Source organism: Vulpes vulpes, chromosome 4 (assembly GCF_048418805.1).
Source record: "Vulpes vulpes isolate BD-2025 chromosome 4, VulVul3, whole genome shotgun sequence".
Taxonomy (NCBI): Eukaryota; Metazoa; Chordata; class Mammalia; order Carnivora; family Canidae; genus Vulpes; species Vulpes vulpes.
This window is the reverse complement of record NC_132783.1, coordinates 73,904,523-73,916,375: the sequence shown is the minus strand read 5'-3', so window position 1 is coordinate 73,916,375 and position 11,853 is coordinate 73,904,523. Positions and strand designations below refer to the sequence as shown.

Below are 11,853 nucleotides of genomic sequence, written 5' to 3'. Positions count from 1 at the left end.
CCCTGCCCGACCCTGCCCTGCCCTGCCCTCCCCTCCCCCGCCCGGCCCGGCCGCCGCCACTCACCCGACTTGTTGCTGCAGCTGCAGCCGCTGCTGCTGCCGCCGCGGCCGGTGCTGGTGCTGCGGGAGCGAAGCGGTTTTCAGCAGAGCCGTAAATCAGGCTGAGCGGGCCCGCGCCGCCCCCCGCGCCGGGACCGGCGGCGTCCAGGGCGGAGCGAGGCGCGGCTGCGGGCGCCCCGGGGCGGGGGAGGCCTGGGAGGCCCGCGGAGGCCCGGGGAGGCCCGGGGAGGCCTGCGGCGCCGCGGCCCCGCGAGCGCCGGCCCCGCGAGCGCCGCGCCGCTCTGCCCCGCGCGGGGGAGCCCCGAGCGCCCGCCCCCAGTGGCGGAGCGGGATGCGGCCCCGGCGCCCGCTGACATCACGCGGGGAGACGCCGGGGCCGCTGGGGGGGGGGGGGCGTGCGAGGCTCGGGGGCGCGGCGCTCCCGCGGGCCCAGCCCAGCTCTAGTCTGCACTTTCCAGTTGCGGGGGAGCGGGAAGGTGTGGGTGAGGGCGAGGCGCGGCTCCCGGGGATCTTCCCTGATCGGCCCGTACGGAGGGGCGGGGGTTCTTCGGGCCTCCCCGTCCTAGGCCACCGGGCCGGGAAGTCCCCAGATAACCTCGAGTCCACCCTCGCCTTGCGAGACGAGCATCCCGAGGCTACCTTAGCCGGCAGAACTAAATCTAGCCAGTGTGTGGATCGTGAAGAAATAACAACGAGAAGCCCCCCTCCCCTCCCCTCCCCCGCCGCGCCCTCCCCCTCCCCTCCCCCCCTCCCCCCTCCCCCCTCCCCCCTCCCCTGGATCTCTAGGGGACGCGCCTCTGCCTCCCGGGTCCGCAGGCACCCAGCCCCCGCCCCTCCCCGCAGGAGAAGCTTTCTCTTCCCAAAGAGGTTTCTTTCCTTCTGAAAGACCCTGGTGACTCAGCTTTTTATTTTAACCTGTTTGGGGGGTATTCCTAGTCTAACTCTTGAAATAAGAAACCAGGATAAAAGTTAGTGCTGGGTTTTTTTTTTTGTTGTTGTTGTTAGAGAGGTTCTGTTCATCTGTATAGATATTTCAGTGCATCTTCTTGACTCTTAAAGGGTGTCTCTGTGCTCAGAGCTTACTATATTACTCCTTCCAAAACTGATTTTATTTCCATTGTAAATGTCTCCATAATTATCTTAGATTTTGTTTATTTGTTCTGGACAAGCGAATCGTCACATCAATGTAATTAAGAGCCCGAGCTCTGGAGTCAGACGTGATTCAAATCCTAATTCTGGGATTCAGATCCTGACTTCTAGGACCTGCAACAAGTTAAACTTTTCTGTGCCCTGCATTTCTCGTCTGTGAAATGGAGAGGATCAGCATCTACCTCTTAATGTGGTGATGAGGATCAAATGAGGTTGTGAGGGTAAAACACACTCTGACCCGGACACACACTGATAAAATCAGCTCTCATTATTTCAGTTACAAGAGAGGAGACTGCACTTAAAAAAAAAAAAAAAAAAAAAAAAGAAGGGGAACTAATGTGTACTCATTTCCATGTAAACGGTGACATGGGCTGTTTTGCTGGGGTGCATTCCCTTTGAAAAGATTTCATTGAATTTATCTGATGACTCTCTCAAAAATGTTTATTCCAAAAATCAGTTCACTTAGTAAAATAATTTTAAGTGTGAAATGTGCATGTAATGGAGGGCAACCTCATCTTGGTCATCTAGCAGATGGGAGCAGCATACAGGGTAAGCCTCTCTCTCTCAGAGGCTTCCTGGCACCTGCCTTAGAACAGAATGTGCCAAAAGTAGCCCTTGAGAAAAAAAGCTCTTGGGTTCAGGCTCCTCCCATTTCTTAGGCAATTTCCTGCCTCTGGTCCTTGAGTTTCTCCCCCGTAAAAATTAGAGGATGGCGATTTTCAAGGTCCCCTTTCACTCTTAAAGTATCAAGGAGAGTATCAAACAATTATGGAGAAGTTGTACTATGTAAGATGTAGAGTTCAAGATTGTGGGAGATTCAACTTTGATAGAGGCATTCAGGACCTAACAGTTTACACCAGTTGTTCTCAAGGGATAGCCTCCCACTTCCAACCAGCAGCTAAGCATTATTACCTAGCAAATAGTTAGAAATGCAAATCATGTGCCTCACACCAAACCTACCAAATCAGAAACTGAAGTGGGAGCAAGCAATCTGTGGTTTAACAAGTCGTGCAGGTAATTCTGATGAATACTAGTTTTAGGAACCTCTCATTTACACAGTACTTCATTTACTGTCTACAACAAACCAAAAGGTGTGTTATCTCCATGATCATTGTGTTGATGCTGGGCACCGTAGTAAGCATTTTATTATCTCATTTTCTCTTTCCGACACCTGTGAGGGGGAGGGGACCTTGTGCACTCGGTTTCAGCCACATTGGTATTCCCTTACTTCTCCAAGAGTCCAGTTTTCCAGTCTCAGGTCCTTCTTTTCCAGATGCCTATTTATGCTTCAGGGCTCAACTTCCTTGCCCCGTTTCCCAGGAGGTCCACCCTGTTTCTGCCCAGCTAGGCCAGCTCCTGCTAGTAAAATTTATCACAACAGACTTTATCACAATGGAATTATTTGTGTAGCTACTTATTTAATTATTTATGTCCAGTATTCAATCACAAGTTACATGAGTCAGGGACCCTGTCTGTCTTACTCTTCAGTGTATTCTCAGTACCTATCACATACAAAGTGCTCAGTAAATATTTCTTGAAGAATGAATGTTGAAAATGAATTCCCTTTCTACTTACTAGCAAGCTGAGGCTCAAAAAGCTAAGTAATTTTCCCAAAATCACACATCTAGAAAGTATTAAAGCCAGGACTCCGAACTCCAGACTTTTAACCACTATTCTTTCTAATAGCCTTTCTAATTTCTGACACAGAAAATAAAGTTCTGAGAGAGAAAATGACTTCCCTGAAGTCATATAGCTAGTAAATAATAGAATTAGGATTAGAATTCATGTTTTCTAGTATTTATATTCTTTTATACTGCATTATGCTGCTTTATCCCACCCTTTAGGAACTTACAACTAGTGGGATGGACAAGGCATAGATAGAGGACAAGTTCAATTCATAGTAAAGAAATTAAGTGGGACATATCCACAGGGCCTGGTATCATGCCTAGTACTTAGTAGATGTTCAGTAAATGTCTACTGAGTGAATAATGATCATAGCTTCTACCTTTGGAATGTTTACAACGTGTCTCCTGCTACTAAATGTCCTGCTACTCCGTGTTTATGCGCGTATCTAATGTTTCTCAAAGTAAGGCCCTTGAAATCTGGGAAGCTTGTTAAAATGTGGATGTCTGGGATTCAGACCTAATCTGGAATCTATGGATGTGGGTCTTGAGAATCTGCATTTTCGCCTATCTCCAGGTGACTCTCACGTTCCCTAAAATCTGAGAAATAATTCATTGTTAAAATAACCATTCAAGGCAGACATTGGTAGCACAAGGGAGAAATGCCACTTTAGATAAAAAGAAAGTTGCTGAAGGTCACATCACTAACAAGCATCAGAGATAGTAAGGATTTGAATCGTTTTGACTCCAAAAGCCTGTGCTGCCACTGCGAAAGCAGTGAGGGATGGAGAGAAGAAAAGATGATGGGCAGGATGGAAGAATAGGCAAGGAGGAGGAGAGAAGGAAGGCCAAATGCTTAATAGGGAAAATAGATTTCATTAAAGAGGGAAAGAGACTATTGGACAGGTTTGTCAAAGCAGCCTTGCTGAAAGCCCTGGGAACTGAATGGAGATTTATGGGCTGCCCTGCCGCGCTCCTTATCTAATAGCATCTACTCATTGTGACCAGGACAGCCTTTCAAACACAGGTTTCTTGAACCACAGAGGCTTTTTAAGTGACAAATGCATTTTATTAAATATGGTGATTACATTTGCCAAAGAGGGACTTTAGAAGGACAGAACACAGACCCTCTCAAATGTGAATAAGCTCCCCAGATAAGAGGAGGACCCCAGATCAGATTCCCGTTACTTTTTCCATGACTGCAGCAAGTATCTGTGCAGTTGTGAGTTGCAGAGTTGCAGAGCTAGTAAGTGGCCTGAAGATCAGAGGCAGTCCTCTGCAATCAAACAAATCATTTGACACAGAATGTCAGGTAATTATGAAAATCCAAGGAGGATATGAGTAAACTTGCTCCAGAATGACTTTAAGTATTGACTTTACATAGCACATAAGTTCTTTGTTGCTACATCTTTATCTCCCTAATGCACCTAATTGCATTTATGTATTCTGTTTTTCAAACAAGTAATAATGGCATGCCTACTATGTTCCATTACTAATCACTAGCATCATTTCAGCTTCAGAGTCGGAGCTCTAATCTGGCTTTAAAGCCTCCACCAGAATAATCTACTAGAAAACTCTATTTCTGCTAAATTTCGTTGGCATGGCAACCACCAAGCAACACCATGGAGAGTGCCTTAAATCCCACAGCAGTCTGTTAGCCTGAGTCAGTCTGCAGAGAGGAGGCCATATAGAGAGGCTAAAAATAGACAACTTACAGCAAGATGCCCTGCACCCCTACCACCCACGAGGATTACCACTTACTTGCTCCCCTTGCTGGGGTCAAATGTGGGCCATAGGAAGGAATGAGCCAGGCTTCCAGTTTGCAGGTGTTTCCAGCCCAGTGCCTGGACTAGGAATTTAGAGACCAAGATCTAAGGCCAGCTCCACCCGCTAATGAGCTGTGTGAGGTTCTCTTTGGGTGGGGCAACATCTCTGGGTTTTATAGTCTTCATCTGTAAAGGGCAGGAGCCAGTATGGATTAAGGACTTTCCAGTGCCGCAGGCCTAGTCTGATGTGTTTGTCACTGCCTTCCTACCATGGGTGGAGTGACTAGGGGAGAAGATATGGCAGGCAGTTGTAATGGTGGTGAACTTTGTCAACAGGCAATTTGGCAAAAATCGTTTGTTGTCATCTCTTCTGGTAATAACTGCTAATGTGTATCAAGTACTTAACGATGTGCCAAGGATGGTTCTAAATGGTTTTCACAGATTATGCTATTTTACCTTCCTAATGAGGCCAGGGGAAAGGCATTACTGGATCCCTATTTTATATAGGAGTAAACTGAGTCACAGAAATGCAAAGTAAACAGATCATTTTCACAGAAATAGCAAATTATATTGCTAGGACTTGAACTTGGAACCCCAAAATTCAAAACCAACATGCTTGACCATGATTCTGTTGTATCTCTAGTGCTTCCATCATTGCCTGGCACCCTAAGGGCTCTCAAAAAGTAATTGTTGAGGGGCAGCCCTGGTGGCACAGCGGTTTAGTGCCACCTGCAGCCTAGGGCATGATCCTGAAGACCCTGGATCAAGTCCCACTTCAGGCTCTCTGCATGGTGCCTGCTTCTCCCTCTGCCTGTGTCTCTGCCTCTCTCTCTCTCTGTCTCTATGAATAAATAAATAAATAATCTTAAAAAAAAAAGTGTTGAATGTGCAGTAAGTGACCAGTAGGCTAGAAGCTTCTTGGAACCTATTATTCATAAATCTTCAAGCCCTTTTCTTTCTTGGTAGTTTATTATGTGAAGAGGAACCTTTCAGACATCTCCCCTGAGCAAAATGGTTGTGGGAGAGCTAGAAAACACGTTGCTATGGACTAAAATATACAGAAAAAGATAGAGTTAAAATAGGGGGATTGTTAGATAATGAGTTTGAATTATGTAATTATGTGAGGATTGAATTATGAAACTGATGTTCTGTCAAAATAGGGCCTGTTTTCTAGGACGTAGAATACATAGGCAATTTTGCTCCACTATTTTAGGTGAAATTTTGTTTCTAGAAGCAGAGAGGGAAAAGAGAACACTTATAACTATAGGCAAGAGAGAACTGAACCTGAAAATAAAATACAGTTTATAGAAATAATTCTTCTTATTAGGAAGAAGGATTGCCCCCTGCCCTACTCCCCCCTACCCTCATCCCCAGCAATGCAGGACTGATTTCCTAGGTTATGCTAAGAGATGTATTGTACTAGGTGACTCAAGGCTAAGATCATAAGGTGATTTTAAAAGACAGTTTCTTTGGAACATGACTATTATAAAGTGAAAATGAGTAGTGTTTTTAAGTCTCTACCATCTAGTCTACTTCCTCTGTAAAAATAAGTTGTTCGATTAAACTTCTTATTGGAGACATATACACAGATAATAACTTTTCATATCATAAGTGTAAATCATAATGAATTTTCTTTTTTTTTTTTTTTTTTTTAATTTTTTTTATTTATTTATGATAGTCACACAGAGAGAGAGAGAGAGAGGCAGAGACACAGGCAGAGGGAGAAGCAGGCTCCATGCACCGGGAGCCTGATGTGGGATTCGATCCCGGGTCTCCAGGATCGCGCCCTGGGCCAAAGGCAGGCGCCAAACCGCTGCGCCACCCAGGGATCCCCATAATGAATTTTCAACACTAGATACACTCATGTGACCAGCATCCAGATCAAGAAACAGCAATCCCTTGCTTCCCAGAACACTCCTTTGTATTCCTATTAAGTACTCATCCTTTCTTCCCCTGGGGTAACCATCATCCCGACTGCTAATAGCATGGGTTGGGCCTGCCTCTGTGTGCTTTATGTTATGAAATAATAGTGCATGTACCCTTTTTGGTTTTGATAGATACTGCCTAAAAATGTTCAAAAATATTATCCCAGTTTATAAACCTACCAGCAGTGTGGAAGGGTCCCAAACACTACACATCCTCTCCATCTTGGAATTTTCTGGGATTAATTGAGCCATTCTGGTAGATATGTACTGATAATCTCAGCATGGTTTAATTTACAAGTCCCTGATGGGTAATGAAGTTGAAGTGCTCATTCACACATTTTTCTATATATTTGATATTATCTTGTGAAATGTTCAAATCTTTTCCTCATTTTTCTTTTGGGTTGTCTACTTTATTCTTATAGTTACATATATTCTTATATATATATGTTCTTATAGTGCAAGTTTGTATGCATTCTAGATATGAATCCCTTGTTATATATACATATGGGGACTTCTTTCTTTATGGTTAGTGCATTTTATGTCTTGTTTAAGAAATCTCTAACTTTGGGCAGCCCGGGTGGCTCAGTGGTTTAGTGCTACATTCAGCCCAGGGCATGATCCTGGAGACCTGGGATCGAGTCCTACGTCAGGCTCCCTGCATGGAGCCTGCTTCTCCCTCTGCCTGTCTCTTTCTCTCTCTCTCTCTCTCTCTCTCTCTCTCCTCTCTCTGTCTCTCATGAATAAATAAATAAAAATCTTAAAAAAAATAACTTCTTCAAGGTCATGAAGATGTGTTCCAGTGCTGTCCTCCAAATGCAATATTGTTTAATTTTCACATTTAAATCTACAATCCATCTGAAATTAATATCTGAGTAATAGGAGAGAAAGTGGTCCATAAATATATATTTTCACATGCCAAATTCATCCAGCGACATTTATTGAATATATTATTCTTCACCTATTGCATTATTGCCTTTGTCATGAATCAGCTGACCATTTTTGTGTGGGTTCTCTAATCTAGTTAATTGGTTAGTTTATGTAACTTTGGTTCAATTCCATGAGGTCTTCATTACTATAGCTTTATGATTGGTTTTGTTCTCAAATACAATGAATCTTCGAACTTTGCTCTTCCTCTTCAATTACCTTTGAGATCCTTGGCCCTTTGCATTTCCACATGAATTTTAGAATCAGCTTGTCAATTTCTCTAAAAAAAAAAAATTTGGTGGGATTTTGATCGGATAGTGTTAATTTATAGATTAATTTGCAAAGAACTGACACATTGAGCTATCTAAATATTAAAAGTGTTTTTCTAAGTTTATTTGGATATTTAGTTTCTCTCAAGAATGTTTATACTTTTTAATATTTAGGCATTGCAAATCTCTTGTTCCTATGTAGTTTATATATATATTTTAAAGATTTTATTTATTTATTTATTCATGAGAGACAGAGAGAGGCACAGACATAGGCAGAGGGAGAAGCAGACTCCCTGTGGGGAGCCTGATGTGGAACTCGATCCCAGGACCCCTGGATCATGCCCTGAGCCAAAGGAAGATGCTTAACCACTGAGCCACCCAGACAACCTTGTAGTATATATTTTGATACTATTGTAAATAGTATATTTTAAAATATAATTTTGTATTTGTGAATGATATATAGAAATACAAATGATTTTTAAATAATCTTATATCCAACAACGTTGCAGATTTCAATTATTAGTTCAAATAGTTTATAGATTCTTTTGAATTTTTGTGGAATATAATCATGCAGTCTACAAATACTGACAGCTTTTTTTCTTTCTTTCAAATCCTAATATCTTTTTTAAAAATTGCAATAGTTAGGACCTCCAGTAAAACATTGAATATAAGTAGTAATAGCTGGCATCCTTGTTTCATTCCCAATCATAGAAGGAAAGTTTTCAATTTTTCACCATTAAGTTTGGTGTTTGCTCTTGATTTTTTTAACACTTTTTTTAAAAAATGATTTATTTATTTATGATAGAGTGAGTGAGAGAGAGAAATGCAGAGACCCAGGAGGAGGGAGAAGCAGGCTCCATGCTGGGAGCCCGATGCGGGACTCGATCCGGGGACTCCAGGATTGTGCCCCGAGCCAAAAGCAGGCACCAAACCGCTGAGCCACCCAGGGATCCCCTTGATTTTTTTTTTTAATATTCTTCATTTGTTTTAGAAAGTTTGCCTATTATTATGTTTGTGAAGACTATTTCTTAACATGAGGGAGAGATGAATTTTGTCAAATTATTTTTTCTGTATTCATTGAGATGTTCATTTAAACGTTCTCTTTGTTTTTAGTTAATATCATTGGATTAATTTTCAAATGTTAAGCCAATCTTACATTCCCACAATAGGTTCAGTTTATGTCACTAGAGTCAATTGTTTAAAATTTTGTTAAAAATGTTTACATCTATGTTCATGAGAGATTGGTCTGCAATTCTTTCTTGTAATGTCCTTGTCAGGTTTTGAAATTGTGGTTATATTTGTCTCATAAAACTTGCATTTGAAAAACGGTCTATTTTCTGAGAGTTTGCAAGATTTGTGTTATTTTTTTTTTCCTTAAATTTTGCAAGAATTTACCAGTGGCACCATGTGAACCTAGAATTTTCTTTGGGGGAGATTTTAAAATAATGGGTTAACTATTTTTAATAGATATTGAATTATTCAGATTTTCTACTTTTGGCAGTTTGGATAAGTTGGATTTTTCTAGGAATTTATCCATTTCACCTAAATTGTCAAATTCATTGTTGTTAAATTATTTAATTACCGAGTAGTTCCATTATTCTAGGTATATATATTTTTAAAGATTTTATTTATTTGTTCATGAGAGGCATAGAGAGAGAAGCACAGGGAGAAGCAGACTCCTCACAGGGAGCCCAATTGTAGGCTCGATCCCCAGACTCAGAATCACACCCTGAGCTGAAGACAGATGCTCAACCGCTGGGCCACCCAGGCATCCCTATTCTAGTTATATTTTTGTCATTGATTTCTACTTTGATTCTATCGTGGAAAAATAGCACACTAAGAATGACATAAAGAATGTTAAGACGTTATAATTTCAGCAAAGATCAATTTGCACTTGAAAAGAAGGTGAATTCTATCGTCCTTTGATGCAGTATTCTATGTAAGTCAGATCAAGTTGGTCGATTGTGTTATGTTTTTACATAGACTTTTTTGTTAAGCTATTTTATAAGCTATTAAATGAAATATACTAAAGTTTTACATTAAGAGTATGGCTTTGTTCATTGCTATTTCTAATTCTGTCTGTTTCTGCTTCAATATTTGAAGCTCTATTATGTAGAACGTGCAAATCTAGGATTGTATAATAGCATCCTGCTGGATTCCCCCTTTTATAATTACAAAACAACTGTCTTTATCTGTGATAATTCTTTTTTGCATTAGATCTACCGTGTCTGATTTTAATATAGATATACCACTTTTCTTTTGGTTTAGTGTTTTTGTGGCTTTGTTGTTGTTGTTCTTTTACTATCCACTTTTCTGTGTTTTTATCTTTAAAGGGTGAGTCTTTAGGCACAATAAAGTTGTTTAATTCAATCTGACAACCATAAACCTTGGTGTATTTAGTTCATTTATGCTTAATGTAATTACTTGGATAGTTGAGTTTATATATGCCATGTTGCCATTTATTTTTTTTAAAAAAAAGCTTTTTTTAGATTTTATTTATTTATTTATTAGAAAGAGATTGAGAGAGAAAGCGAGAGCAGAGGGAGGAGCAGAGGGAGAGGGACAAGCGGACTCAGTGTTGAGCCCAGAGCCTGACATGGGTATTGTTTCCATGACCGAGATTATTATGTGAGTCGAAATTAAGAGTCAGACACTTAAATAACTGAGCCACCCAGGAGCCCACCATTCATTTTCTATTGAAGCTATCTGTTTTATGTCACTTTTTTCCTATTTTTCTTTCTTTCCTTAGGACTAATTGAACTTTTAAAAAATTATTATTCCATTTATCCCTTCTATTATCTTATATTTTTTGTCATTAACTATTCACATAGTGGTTCGCCTAGATATACAACATACATTCTCGACTTATAATAGACTAAAACAAGTTGCAACTTTACTATTACCTATCTCTCACTTTGTGTTATTGTTCTACATATAATATTAAACCTCATTTGACATTATGATTATTGTTTTGTACAATTCATATTTGTATTTACCAATTAAGTTTCCTTTTCTGTTGTTCTTCATTCTCTTCTGCATTTTCATGTTTTTATTTGGAATCATTTTCCTTCTGTCTGAAGATATTTCTTTAATTTACCTTTAGAGAAGACCTTGTATCAGCAAATTCCCTTAATTTTGTCTGAAAAATGTGCTTATTTCACCATCATTGTTAAAAGATATCTTCACCGAATATAGAATTGTAGGTTAGAAATAATTTTATTTTAGCTTTCTAAAGATCTCATCAATAATTGTCTTTCATTGTGTGAGGGCAGTTGTAGGGTACTATCAAGATTCTTCTTCTAAGATGGAGGTACTTACTCTCCTCTAGCCAGGAGTATAGCATGCTGACAGAGCATAGTTTGGTCCCTCCCTATGAATCACCTTTGGAGGAAGACAGTGCCTTGTTCAGGCAAATATGTTGTGGAAACCAGCTATGTGCTTGAGATAGGACCCCTTCCCAAGTGTGTGAAATTGCAGGATATTTCACCTTGCTTTGTAGAAGCCTAACTTCTACAAAGTAGAAGTAGAGGGACTTTGTAGAGCGACATAGCTTTAGAATCCCCTGTGATTTTGAGGCTCCCCATGGCTGGCTCCAGTTTGTCACTCCAGCCCCCATGATCCCAAAACTTACTGGTTTTCTTTACCCTGAGCAAAGGCATTCCTTTTGGGTAAACCAGACCTTTATCCTGAACCTAGGATCACCAATGCCTCCACGGAAAGAAGAGCTGGTGACTGACAGCTCATCTGGCAAAGTTCTTTACTCTCTATGAATGCATCATAGTCACCTAGTCCTTGCTAGCCACCAAATGTTTGGATCCCCACAAAATATGTATGTTGAAGCCCTAAGCCCCAATATGGTAGTATCTGGAGATGGAGCTTTGGGAGATACTTAGTGTTAGATGAAGTCATGAGAGAGGGACCTTCATTATGAGATTCGTTCACTCTCATAAGAGAAGAGACACCAGGGAGCTTGCTCTCTTTCTCTCCCTCTTCATAAATGCACAACACGGAAAGGCCATGTGAGCATACGACAAGAAGGTGACTATCTGCAAGACGGTAAGAGCCATCTCACCAGACTGTACTGGTACTCTGATCTTGGATTTCCAACTTCTAGAAATGGGAGAAAATTTCTGTTGTT

The 11,853-nt window shown here is 41.0% G+C and overlaps 1 protein-coding gene across 1 annotated transcript in view; it reads left to right on the top strand.

Moving 5' to 3' along the window:
• RTKN2 (rhotekin 2) overlaps positions 1–11,853 on the top strand; it is a 139,078-nt gene that overhangs the window by 2,256 nt on the left and 124,969 nt on the right. The gene's annotated exons all lie outside the window — the stretch shown is intronic.